Here is a 14,949-nt window from a genome sequence, read left to right as displayed (position 1 = left end):
TCAGACACACACACAAACACCAATGTACTAACCACTCACACTAATATGCTAATCTCACACACACACAGGTTAGTATGTTGGTGTGTGTGTGTGTATGTGTCTTATTGTATATTAGTTTTAGTGGTTATTATATTAATGTTTGGTTATAATATTGGTGAGTGTGTTTCTGGTTGTATATTGATGTGAGTAGTTAGTACATTGGTGTTTAGTTATCAAATTGGTGTGTATGATTACTATATTGGTGTGAGTGGTTAGTTTGTTCGTGTTGGGTTATTATATTGGTGTATGTGTGTGTCTGATTAGTATATTGGTGTGAGTGATTAGTTTGTTGGTGTTGGGTTATTATATTGGTGTGTGACTCACACCAATATACTAATTAGACACACACACACCAATGTGATAACCAAACACCAATGTACTAACCACTCACACTAATATACTAATCAGACACACACATACACCAATATAATAACCCAACATAAACAAACTAACCACTCACACCAATATAGTAATCATACACACACAAATCAATGTGATAACCAAACACCAATGTACTAACCACTCACACTAATATACTAATCAGACACACACACACACAACAATATGCTAAACGAACACAAAAATACTAACCACTCACACCAGTATATTAATAAGAAACACACACAACAATATGCTAACCAAACACACAAACCACTCACACCAATATACTAATCAGACACAAACACAACAATATGCTAACCAAACACACAAACCACTCACACCAATATACTAATCAGACACAAACACAACAATATGCTAACCAAACACCAATATAATAACCACTAACATCACTATACTAATCAAACACACACTGCCCAATGTGATAACCAAAAACGAATGTACTAACCAGACACACACACACCAATATACTAATCAGACACACACACACCAATATTTTAACCAAACACTAATATAATAACCACTAAAACTAATATACTAATAACACATATACACACAACATGCTAACCGAACACCAACACACTAACCACTCACACCAATATACTAATCAGACATATATATATATATCCTAAAACAATCCCCCCCTACTATAGAATTTTATACTTTATGAAAGGGTTCATGCCCTGTTTTTGAAATTATTGGAATCCACTGTTTGACAAAAATTTGTCAACACCAAATTTGGAGCAAATACTTTTCAAACCATGTAGTTTACTATATTGAAAACTTGAGATGGTTTTTTCCTTGTTCTCAAAGTAATAGTCTGAAAATTGACTAAGTTATAAAGTGAATATGCCTAAATTCTATTTCACATAATATACTGATAATTGCTGTTCAATTTCAATGAGTACTTAAAACTTAATTGAGGTTAATTCTAGAATAAAGCTGAATATTATCTACTTGAGCTACAGAAGATTGATGAAGTTCTAAAGTCAGTTTTAATGGTCTAACCAACAAGTTATTGGTCTGAAATGTCTGAGCATCTTTAAATCTGGTCAATGATCTCCTGTTTTTTTCAGAAACTTGTCAATCTTTTTTATATCAATCTCCTGCAAATGGTATTGATGTCCAGTTGCCGTTACAGGTGCATTTATTGTGCAAAATATATGTGTGTTTGCAGTACAAAACAAGTATCCTCGCTCCTTGGCCACAAATAGGATCTGGCTGCATAATTCGAATGCATGAATATCACAAGAATATCCCTATTTTCAATGTCAACTTCATCAACAAGTCCAACCCAGTATTTCTCATCATAGCTGCAAAGAACAAAGTTGGACTCTTTTATCTCTTCAGAAGGAATTTGGTCAATGTTTTTCCCTAAAATCAGGTCAAATGTAAGTGTAAACTCCTCATCAGAAGAGACATGCTTCACACCAATGATGCTATTTGATAGTGGTATAAATTGATGGAACTTCAAGTTCCAGGCAATATGTTACTTTGCTCAATATCTTTCTTTCAGATATTCCCACACCTCAGTCATCTAATCTTGTGAAACTAAGAATGTTATTACCCCCTTTAATTTCATCTCTGCAAAACTCAAAAACTTCCCATGCTGACAAGATTTTGTTTAATAAGAGTCTTTGAAGACTGACCCTTACAGTTAAGAATTTAAATGTTCCTTCAAGCCCATCACAAGGCGATTTACCATGTGACGTGTCAAAAAATTTCCAAATACAATTTACTCCAAAATCACTCTGATGAAGACATAAATTTATTTTTTTTTGCAGTTTTTATATTGTCCCACACAACCATCACTAAAATAGTGCACCATCTTAACCTTACCATTTATCTCCTTCTTGATGTAGTTGATGGTTTGGCTTATGACTCTATAAACAAAGTCTATGTCATGAGTCAAGTCGCCTGAAACAAAACAAAGGGAAACATCCTTCAGTTCACCTCCTGTTCTGTGATACAAGAAGATAGGATGCAGAGTGCATGATTGTTGATTCCAATGTTAACTTTGCACCTTGTCTCGGACAAAATATTTTTAATTTTTGGCAAAGTCACCCAATCTCAATGCATCATCATCGTACAACTCTTTGCATTTCTTAAGAAATCTCATTTGTGCTTTAGCAACAAAAGAGTGCACTGTTATATAATCTAACTTGTCAATTAGTTGGTTGAGACAGCAATTAATTGCGACATTGCAACTGTCGTCCATTGTTGAAACCTTATCTCCTTCTCATAAAAATCATCTCTTTCCCCACTTCCAGCTCCATCATTATCATTATCGGAAAGTTTTTCTTTGATATAAGCTCTCAAATTTTGATTACCTGGACATCTGTCACACAGATGAAGCATACAACCTTTCTTATCTCGGTTACAATCATATCAACGAGTTCACAGTAGGAATTTGTCTAATGTTCTGATGCATGGTGCAGATGCAAACTGAATGTGTCCCAAAAGAGCCAACAAGTACACACCATTTTGGCTTGAGGCTACAAAGTTTTGAAAATACTATGTTTAAATTGGGATTTTTTTCTTTAAATGCTTGTAAAGCTTTCTAAGTCCACATAGGAGAAGTCGTTTTTGCATATGGACATTCCTCCAAAGGCTTACAAAGTCCTTTTTGCCCAGCATCTGTAGACTATACTCATCATCACAACAGAATGCTGTAATCATTTTTTCAGTTTCTTTCGACACTGCTTTCCCCAGTTTCCTTTCTCCGCAGCTAATTTCCTGGCCTTCCGAGCCATATATCCTGAAACATTAAAAATTTCACGAGATTGAACCAAGAAGGTGGCACCATTGTCAATATTTGAATTTTTCTGGCCCAGTTTGAAACTTTCAATTTCTCATTCATCAAGAAAATCAGTGAGTCTAGATCCTTGTTTTTCTGTTCCATTATGGCAATATTTTGTCCAGAAGTTCCTCCCTGTACTTCCAAAGATTCTGAGGGAACTTGAATGAAATCAGCAACTTGATTACTTATCATTGATTTTCGCTCTTCTAACTTTTTCTCTACTTGCTTTAGTTTTCACTTCCTGTAGAATATTTCTGAATAAGATGTCACTGAGTGAAGCTTAATGGAACTAACATCCATCTCAATTAATGATGAATCCAAACTTTCCTTGTTTGAATCAAAAGAATAGTCACATTCAAAATCAGGTTGTGTAGTTAGTATCATCTTTTTCTTCTGAGGAAAAATGTTTTTTTCTATTTCAGACAATCATTGATGCTAACATGACACAAAGGGCATAACTTTCGTCCAGGTATGATGTATTTGTTAGTAGCTCCAGCATTAGTTGCCAGTTCCAAGCTTATTTCCCTCAAGGAAGACTTCACAGCTTTCTTGTGCTTCTTAAATGGATTGCAGCACTTCCTTTGAAGTTGAACATACATCAATAATACTTTTTGTTCATGATGTAAACATATTGTTTATAATTTAGTCAATTGTCAGAGGACTATTACTTTGGAACAAGGAAAAATACCATCTCAGGTTTTTAATATAGTAAACTACATGGTTTGAAGAGTATTTGCTCCAAATTTGGTGTTGATAAGTTTTGTCAAACAGTGGATTCCAATAATTTCAAAAAACAGGGCACTAACCCTTTCATAAAGTATAAAATTCTATAGTAGGGGGGATTAAAAGATAATTGGGGGGATTGTTTTAGGATACAAGTAAAAGCCGATTCCATATTTAGATTACTTATACTTGAATTAGGGGGAGGGAACATCTTGGTCCAATTTCAATAAAATTGGGTAAAATTATGAAAATAATTACAATAGCATAGGGTATTTGTGAAATGGCCACCATGAGCAATTTTTGACCAAATTTGGCTAAAATTAAAATATTTCTGTTTCTGGAAGGAGAAAGAATTTTGTAGAAAAAATGTGCAGGTATACTTAACCCATAGCTAGGTACCATTAGTTGAAGAACTAGCCAATTCTGAGATGTTGGGTGTCAAAATGGTTTTTTGTTTGGTGATTTGACATGGAATGACCCAGTTCAAGATTAAAAGTATTAACTGGTGAAAACAATGTTGGAAGACTGAAAGTATTAACTGGTGAAAACAATGTTGGAAGACTGAAAGTATTAACTGGTGAAAACAATGTTGGAAGACTGAAAGTATTAACTGGTGAAAACAATGTTGGAAGACTAAAAGTATTAACTGGTGAAAAAAATGTTGGAAGACTGAAAGTATTAACTGGTGAAAAAAAATGTTAGAAAATTGAAAATACTAGCTGGTGAAAACAATGTTGGAAGATTGAAAATACTAGCTGGTGAAAACAATGTTGGATGATTGGCAGTGCTAGGAGGTGAAAATGGTATTGATATCATTTCACCACCTAGTACTATTGATTTTCCAATATCACTATAGCTTTAATTAGGCCCTAATTTAAGCATAACAAAGTGTATGGCATAATACTGAGATACTCAGCAAATTAATTTAAAACAAAAAAATGTATAACTCATTCAGTGATTAAACTCTTATTATATAAATCATAATATTAGAAACTGTCAATGTATATTTTCAGCTGTGAGAACACTCGCATTGCAGACGTTATTCATCCAAAAATGAACAACTAAATAATATTAATATTTTTATAATCAGGAAATAGAAGTTGCTTTAGATAACACAATAAAAAATATTTATTGTTTATTAGTATTTTATTAACAAAACATGTGACATAACATTTAAGAACAAGTGACCTGCTGGTCAATCAAGGAGGCCATCCCAACCATTAAACTAAAAATAAAAAAATAAGAGCCTGTCCTTCTCATTCACATTTTTTTCAAGCCTTTCCATTTACTGCATCTACTACATATGAAAGCAACCCATTCCAGAGGTCAACTGTCCTGTTAGAAAAATGTGTCACCTGAAGCAAAACTGCCATAAGTTAGATTTGTGTCTCTTATAAAGTCCTACCCTTTTCACTATATCAAATAAGAATATGCATTGATGATATCAATTCCTTTAACAGCCTTAAAAACCTCAATCAGATCCCCCTCTAGCTCTTACTTTTTTCAAGAGAAACTAATTTCAGAGATCTTTACCACCTCATACGACCTTTCCATACAAGATATCATATCCTAATAACCCTCCTCTGAATCCTTTTAAACAATTCAATGTCCTTCCTAAAGTAAGGAGCCCAAAGACTGAACACAATACTCCAAATGTGGTCTAAACAGTGACCTGTACAATGAAAACATAACCTCTTTAGACTTGTATTCAATATTTCTGTAGATACAACTAAAATCATATTTGCCCTCCAATAGCAACACCACACTGCTTGGATGGCTTTAGAGACTTATCAGCTATTACACCAAGATCCCTTCCCTTCATAACACTATTAAGGTTATTCCCATCAAAATTTATTCATAATTCAAATTGTGATAACTCACATGCATGACCTAACATTTATTATAGTTAAAAGCCATTTACTATTTATTTGCCTAACATACCAAATGATCTAAATCCTTTTGTAAAGTGGCATTTTCCTCACAGCCAGCAACACCCAAGGCCATAATATCATCAGCAAATTTAAGTAATTTATTGACCATCCCTTCAACTATGTCACTATGTGACATAAATCCAGTTTAAATTTACTCTATTTATAACCACCCTCTGCATTCTTCATCCAGCCACCTTTCTATCCAAGAAGTCAAACTATCACCACACCTATTAAGAATCTTTTTTAACAAGCACCTTCCTTCTGAAAAATCAGATATACCAAATGTACACCCTACATCTACATAAACATCAGTCTCTTTGAAGAATATCAAAACAGTACTTCATAAAACTAGATAAATTTCCACAGGACCATGCAGGCTGCAACAGTTGTTCAAATTTCTTAAAAAAATGTTTCACTGGACCACATACCATATGTACATGTAACATGTGTGGTGATGTATATCTTAAATTGTTAACACTGAAAGGTAACATCAGTTCTTAAACATATTTATGCTGTTGTTCTGTACAGCACAATCTTCACACTGGTTTGATACATTTCTATATATAGTCTTTTCTGCGTTACAAAAAGTTGTTAATTTTTGCCACCTGATAAGGAGGATGAATTAAAGAAAGCAATTAAAAATAAAAAGCAACCAAATCTTATAAAATTTCAGTCATTAAATATGAGCTCAACTACACCTGACATTCTGTTCAAGATTTTTCATAATTACACTTCTAAATTTAAAAATTCTTGATTTTTGTATGTCTTATCATAATACATTTTTTGTGTACTTTAAAAGGTTTTTCAAATAACATTGCCTGATCCCAGAAAAACACAATCTTTTTTGGGTTTTTTCAATGTGGATTTAGGAAACTATTTTGGATCATGGCATGTAATATTTCTCTGAAAACTTAATTTTCACTTCTCATCAAGAGCAGTCATAAAAGCACTTTATATGGAAAGTAATATATTTATAAATGTTCATTGTCAATGAGATAATTTGTAAATAATTATTTTTTTCACAACCTGCTGTACTGTTTTTCTTGAAAACATAACATTATTATTGAGTATTAATATTAGTAACAGCAACTGATATGGAATCAACTATCATTTTTATTTTTCACAAACTTAATTACATCGTAAAATGGAAAATATTTTAAATACAACAATAATTTTTAAAACTTGAAAAATCTCTATTTATATTTATTTTTTATCAACACTTAAACATACATTCGATATCTATAGCACGGAACCTCACGTTACCGTTAGGCTTAAGCAATAACATTTTTTTGTTGTTCTTGGTAATTCTACTTCTACTACCAAACGTCAATGTATAATTTGAGTTATTTTTGATATACATATTAGTACAACCTTAAACATTTAAAACCTTGAAATTGCTACGTACAGTTGTTTCGTATAAGCCACAATGCATTTTAAAAGTTCCTAGCTCAACTTGTTTAGTTGTTATTCATCTTACGCTTTTCACCGTGCGTTTTTGAGAATCCAATTATTTTAAAAACACCTCTACGATACCGATGTGTGTACTAATAGTATTACTATAATTGTACTACAATGCTAGCGACATAGTATTATATTACTATTATCCCAGAATTTAGATAGCTTTGTAAAACTGTGCTTAGTATTACACCAAAACTAATGTTTATCATCATTCCTCTTAATTCTAGCATATCTAAGACCATAGTAGATCTGATCTTTGAGCACACTTGGAAAAAAGAAATGGATAAGTTTTATTAATGTAATTACTAAAAAATATTCGCTTGCGATAAAATAACTCATCCATCTAACACATCCTATACATCTAACGTGTAGTTGTATGATATATTATGCTGAAGTGAATCCTCTATCTGAGAAGCGTATCATTCCGCCCAACTCACATCATTTCATCAGGTAGGCCTACGCGTAATCTTGGTAACTATAGCTCGTCTTATTATTCATCCGCTGGTGTTTAATGGCGGTACAATCAGATACTGTTCAAAAAGGACAAGTAAAAATTGCAAAAACAAATACCTGAATTGAAATATGTATTTATATAGTTACCTTAAATGACGATCCAAGTGTATGAGACGATATTTTCATTTAGATCAAGGAGGCTAACAAAGTATGAAATTTGTCTAAAATGGCGGGTGTTAATGCATGACGTCATTTGAAAGTCATTGCAAGCTCCCGGATGTGAAACACACACATACATACACACACACACACACGTACATACAAGGTTAAGAACATTTCCAATAGGCGGCGAAACGAGTATTTTAACCAGAATTTTTTCTTATTAACACATATGTATTGTGAAAGAAAAACCAGTTTTTCGGCTACAGTGTTTTCAGTAAAATACAAGAATGATTAATGTTTAATTAGGAATTTAAAAAGTGTAGTAAAACATATGTATATAAAAATATATACTAGTTTTGGTTAATATTTCGTGTCATTTTCGCGTTCTCTCAATGAGCTTTAGAAAAGCAGATGAGGATAAAAAAAAAAGACATGCATATAAATAACAGTTCTATGCGATTAGTCAATGTTAATATGAATAAGTATGTTTTGTTTGTCATACTAAAAATAATATTTAAAGTTGTTACATTACAAAACATGATTCGTAGGTTCTGGTAAGTGAACCTAGTTAGCAATTCTTTACATTAGTGTAGAGTGCAAAATCAATAAATACAAATTAATAAAATATTAGTTTAAAAATCACAATTAGTATTTTGGTGTATCTTCGTATAGGCTTTATTGTTATTACAGATAAAATATACCCGAATCAGTACTTTAGGTCTAATTCGATCATATTACGACAATATATTCCCATACTCCTAAATTTTTTGAATGCTACGTTTTTACTAAATTTTGAAATTCCTATTATACAATCAATTATATTTGTTTTACAAAAAGTACCAAACGAAGAAACACATTTTCGTGATCCACATGTGACTATTAAAGAAGTTCAACTTGTGATATCGAATCATGTTCTCCCGAGTATTGAAAAATATGGTGTGCAGGCATACAGTGCGTTTTCTACCTTCTTACTTTAAAGTATAAAACTTCAGATATTTTTCGTTTATTTTAAGCCTATACAGTTTTCGTATAACACGTGGTCTAAAAAAGTGTTAAGTTCATTTCGATCTAGCGCTCTTTGTTCCGTTGTTATTCTCTGGAGATAATACCTGTTCTGCCAGTAAGTGATTTGTTTTAACGCTACATGTTATTGTTACGTCTCCGTTTGTTAATTAACTTTCCGTAACTTCGTTCCGACAAAACTTTAGCGACACAAGTTCTTTACTTAGTAAAACTGGTTTATTCTTTCCGAATACAACTTTACCGATACACTCAACTTCGACAATCGCGCTAAACAAACGCTATAACAACGAACGTGCTCAATAATACTTCTGACTGCAGATCAATTACTCACTATCTATACACACATTACCTTATTCTCGCGTCACGTTGTCCCCTCTTATATATACCCGCCTACCCTATCTAGTAAATACTAGAGCATTCATGAAAAAACAAGATAGTTCTAGAAAATAGAGGGCGCTACACCAGTCACGTGACCTCGATGACGCAACATTATGCACAAATTTCTACAGCGATGTCCTTTAACCTAGACCAGATTATAGTAAATAGTTATGGCCTCCTCTACGTTGAATGAAAATGACCAACTACGTGGAAAGCACTAGACGCTATGAGCAAATCCGATGTTTTCTGTTAAGTGAGAACCATTACATTTAAACTCTTTACACTTGGTCGCACCCCATTGAGACAGCAGTATCTCTGTGGACTTACAACGCTAAAAACCAGGTTTCAGTACCCGTGGTGGACACAGCACAGATCTCTGTGTAAGAGATTAAATGCTACAAACGTAATGGTATGGGCCACAAACCCAATATGTCTGCACAAAAATGATTTGGATGCCATAATATTAGACATTTGAAAAGAGTTTGTAATCCAAGTCGTGCTCAGGTTCATGAAATATGTTTACTGGGCGTGGACAAGGTCAGGGCAGAAGCAGAGCTCCAAGAAAAAATATAGTAAGCAAGACCCACATGGTACAACAAGACAAACCCAACACTCAGGAAGTTCAGGAACCAGACAAAGTTGACTATTTGGAAACACTTTTCCACACCACTAAGCCAGAGAAAGAACTCCCTGCATATGAAGTGCAAATGGAATTGGAAGGTGCCGATACCATGAATTTCAGTGTATACACAGAAGCTTCTGCAATGATTATAAGTGAAGCTGATTACTACAAAGATTTTCCGAAACTCCATTGCATGATACTCAGGTTCACTTAAAGAGTTACACTGACAACCAAGTTCTACTTGCGTACGAGACTAAGGTAAAGGTTAAGTATGACGGCAAGACTTATTATTTGTGGTTGTGGTGAAAGGAAAAAAAGTGGCGCTTTTATGCCAAAATTGGTTAAAAAAGGTAAAACTAAATTGGACTGAAATCTTAAATCTTAACAGTAAAGAGTCAAGATGTTCTCAACAAATTTCAGCCAGTTTTTATAAGCCTGCTGGTAAACAAAATTAAGTGCTTTATGGCAGAAGTGGAAATTGAAAGGGGGAAGTGTGCCAACATTCTGTAAAGCTAGGCCAGTTCCCTATGCCCTAATGGAATCTGTGAGTAAAGGATTGGGCAGATTGGGAGCCCAGTAGTATAATAAAAAGGGTCGAACACTCAAAATGGGCTGCACCCATTGTGACTGTCCTCAAAGCCGATGGCAAGATTTGTGGGGATTACAAGTTTGTTTGTTTGTTTGTAATTAAACACAAAGCTACACAATGGTCTATCTGTGCTCTGCCCACCACGGGTATCGAAACCCGGATTCTAGCATTGTAATTCTGCAGACATACCACTGTGCCACTGGGGAGCAGGAGATTATAAGATAACCGTGAACAAAGTTGTGGATGGTGATGCCTACCCTGTACCTACTGCTGAATATTTGTTTGATACCCTATCAGGGGGAACAATATTTAATAATATTCATTGTACTAATACAGATATTATATTTTATTAAAGATAAAATGGGCTTGACAAGCTTTCCTAAAATGAAATTTGCCACATATCTTCAGATAAGATAGTTGCCCCAGCCACTCTAAGGGAATAGTAAGGTAACCCAAAAGGACCAAAAACATCGCTAACAGAAAGAGTGTACTCAACTGATGGTCTAAGGCTAGCTTGCCTGTTACGAATAATTAACACTATTCTTTATTAATTGTAATTTTTATTATAGAATTCTAGCAGCTCTTCTAGTAGAGGTTATCATAATTAACATTATAAAAGGTAACTTGTAATTGTAAAGATAAGGTCATTCTGATAGCTACAAGGTAGGGCAGATTAAATTAGGGCTTTATTCATTGAATGGATATTAATTATAAAAGAATTAGTAATTCTGCAAATCAAATTAGGGCTTTAGTCGTTGAATAAAAACAAATTATAATTGAAATAGTAATTCTCTTGTACTGAATTATTGCAAGTACTTGATGACTCCAGTTTTCGTCCACTCTCTGTTGCACACAATTCACACTGAATTCACTAGCAATTATATATTTATTTTTCACACACACGCACGTATGTATATATTTAAACGTACGTATGTATATATATATTTAAGTATTTATTTATTTAGTTAAATAAATATTCCAGTGATTTCATAGTACATTTGTACAGATAATGCTCTTTTCACAATAGCTTGATTGAACTGGGATCTGCTATATCAGTTGGGTTAGGTCAGTAATGTTAAGTAGCTGCGATTTGTGAAAAAATACGTACAAATTAAAAATATAATGTTGTACTGTATTTTAATTGGCTAAAAACAATCTCAGGAAATGGGATTAGGAATATTATAGGCTGGGTTCAATTTTAGATTAGGCTTAGCCAAAGACCGTACAATATTGTAACTTTATATGTCTTGAAAGTAATAAATAAATGTATAGGTCTGAAAAATTAAGTTGTTTTGTTGTTTCTTACACATAAACTGGAAACTTGGCTACTTTATGTCCGGATGTAATATAAGTCATATCACGTCACCTCTTTAGTTCTTTAACCAGAATTTATTTTCTGTCGTTGATGTATGTTATTTCAAATGAATTGTTGACGTGGTTAGCAGGAATGGTCGATGATTTGAAACAGTGTGCTAAGACACTAGGGGGCTCTAGTTGAACTGGCGGGTGGTTGATAAAAGGACCCCTATTCTGACTGTTTGGTAATGGTACTAACCATTATTCCCTAAAGGCACATAGTTTTGGAAATGTCAAATGATATTCTCCTTGAGTAGAGCTCGTGAATCATTTGTTTGGTTCATTGTGTTGCACATTTGTTATACAAAGCCTTAATAAACAACTCTGCCTGCTAAAGAGCAGGACTTTGTTAACTTGTAAGGTATTCCATTAATTTCTACAAACATACAGTCTTTCAGTTGGAATGTGCAGTTATTTCTGGACACACCTGCATACAACCGATCACCTAGGTAAGTGAGTTGGTACATGAGGTGTTCAGCTGCCAAGATGAATTTCGGTACCATGTCACTCTACTGCATGAGCAACAGGCTACGAGCCATTGAAATGAGAATATGTATCACCCAAACTTGAAGCCTCCTTTCAATCATATGAATTTTAATAGATATCATATAGAACACGTACTCTGTACAGGAACTTCACTGTATGAGTGATCTATATGAACTAGAACTAGTAGCAACTGCAACTTGTTCTAAAACCCATCTCTTAGTTATTGGGTTAGGATTGAATTCACGTTCTACTTATTCAAGCTTTCTCAATATATATTTTAAGTATTTATTAGAAAAGTCCTGTCTCGCCAAATTGGGTGCATGCTAGTATTTTAGTAAAGGAGAAGGTGTCTACAATGCAGAAATAGATAGAATGATTTGAGAAACTATAACAAATATCAACGAGTTTTATATATTTTGGTGAAGGAACTCAAAACATTTAAATAAAGATGACATGAAATAGTCGTGCTTTGGGTCAGAGGTGGATTAAATGAGGCTTCCAAAACTGGGTACCCTGGACATTTCGAACCAGGTTTAAGAGCAGAAACGAGCTATAAGCTGAAAGGGATTGCAATTAAATACAGTGAAAAACAGAGTGCCTAGGGAAACAAAAGAACTAATTTAATATAGATTTAATCAAAAATGAAGTAATTTAAGTATGGGATGATCTTTTAGCTTCTCAATGCTCAGATTATTTGTAACAAGATCTTGAAGGTGGGAACTTAATAACTAATTTAAAGTTATTGTGGAATCCCTCTTTTTTAGGACCATAGTTCTTTAAATATGTGATTAAACCTGGTTTTTAGTTTTAGTAATTTCAAACCCTAGGAGAAAAAGCCAAAGAATTAATATTTATTTCATCTGGAAGTGTTAGAGCATAGATTAATTTGCTCAATGATATAGTGTATGCTGATTTATTTTGTTACATTAGGTTTCTGTTGTATTTGTACTTAGTTATAAAGGGTTACATCTAAAGTAGACGATTCTTTTTTTACCCAATCGTGCGACATATTGGGCTACTTTTATATTACCTGTATGGGATTTGGAGTTGTTGTTTACTCACCTTTATGTATATAGGATTTGCACAAGGTGGAAGACCCCGAAACTTGTATAATTCAGTGGCAAGTGGTGGATCTTATATTGAACTTCATATTTCTTTTTACTACTTCTATATATGTTTCCAGTACTTTCAAATCTACAATTTTTATAATTATAATGTGAAATTATCCCTGAGCAAGTTAATGAATACTAATGATCAACCTTGTCGGAGGAATGTTTTAATTTTTAATAGGCATTTCGACTTAAAGCCAGTCATAATTGAGCAATTTCAGAAAAAGACCCTAAAGTCAGAGTGGCAGTTCAATCATGCGTGCATGTTTGTAAGACGATGCTCACAACAAAAAACATTGAATCCACTGATGCATCACAGTGGCTGGTCTTGAGAGCAGAGCAGCATAACCATGAGCCTAGTATACAGTATAAAATCGAAAAGAATTAAGTTTTGATTATCGGGAAGGAAGCTCACGAGGGAGTTAATCTAACCTATATAAAAGCCTATGTGTTTCACGTCACATCACGCTTGATTTCTTGAAATAGGATGTGTCATAAAAGCCAAAATGAATTTATCCAGATAGAATAGTTCGATTACTGTCTGTCCATTACTATTTTAGTGACGGTGGTGCAAGGTGGCTATGAGAAAGGGGAGGGGGACGTGAAACCTTATAAGTGTAGTGATTGTTGGTATAATAAGCTTAAAGTAAAGATGTAGTGTGGGATCACCTAGCCTAGAGCCAAGTGCATAACGTTTATCATGAAAGTAAAAATATATCAATTCAATTTTAAACATAAATCGTTTCTGAATTAAGCTATTTTCTGTTATACCAACAACGTTTTTAATATAAAAAAGACAAACCTATTTAACCAACGGAGATTCTAAATTACGAAATCAAATATTTTACCAGTTTTGTTATCTATACACTTAATTTTATACTTCAGTGCATATACTAACAACAATATTAGGTTATACTTTTGTTGCTAAGCAACATGACATAAAAGCCATTGTTGGAACGTAGTATTAAAAAACGCACTGGCTTTTCTATATTGTTACGACAGCGGAAGTCACGTGACGCTAGTAACACGTCATGAACTTCTAGAACGTTCACGTCCCTTCCTGAAGTCTCGGGAGGTTACTAGATATGCGGTATTCTTGTATATATAAGACCGGTAAGAACTGACGGCAACAATGTAATTGAACTGCGGACAGAGAGAGACGTATTGTTGAGTCGAGCAAGTGAGTCGTTCGTTGTGAATTATAGTGTTTGTTATAGCGTGACTGTGAAAATTAAGTGTATTGCAAAGTTGTATTTAGAAAGAATAAACCAGTTTTATTTAAGAAAGAACTTGTGTCGCTAAAGTTTCATCGGAAAGAGATTATACGGGAAGTTAACTAATGACCAGAGAGTAACAAATTGGTGTAATAGAGTGGGGCTGAGAAGAAAAACAAATGGAAACGAGAAGCGGCAAATCAAACT

General features: G+C 33.7%; 1 protein-coding gene across 5 annotated transcripts in view; it reads right to left on the bottom strand.

Moving 5' to 3' along the window:
• The window catches only part of LOC106466332 (zinc finger protein 236-like), a 59,089-nt gene extending 51,041 nt beyond the window's left edge, over positions 1–8,048 (bottom strand). For 3 of the 5 annotated variants that reach the window (XM_022394316.1, XM_022394318.1, XM_022394319.1), the window contains exon 1: positions 7,951–8,048. The gene's annotated coding sequence lies outside the window, so the exon portion shown is untranslated. The remainder of the gene's footprint in view (positions 1–7,950) is intronic. The other 2 variants (XM_022394317.1, XM_013926609.2) reach the window with 1 other exon arrangement.
• Positions 8,049–14,949: the final 6,901 nt, after the last annotated feature.

The sequence above is a fragment of the Limulus polyphemus genome, unplaced genomic scaffold (assembly GCF_000517525.1).
Source record: "Limulus polyphemus unplaced genomic scaffold, Limulus_polyphemus-2.1.2 Scaffold2228, whole genome shotgun sequence".
NCBI lineage: Eukaryota > Metazoa > Arthropoda > Merostomata > Xiphosura > Limulidae > Limulus > Limulus polyphemus.
Note: the sequence above shows the minus strand (reverse complement) of the source record. Positions and strands in the feature narration are given on the sequence as shown.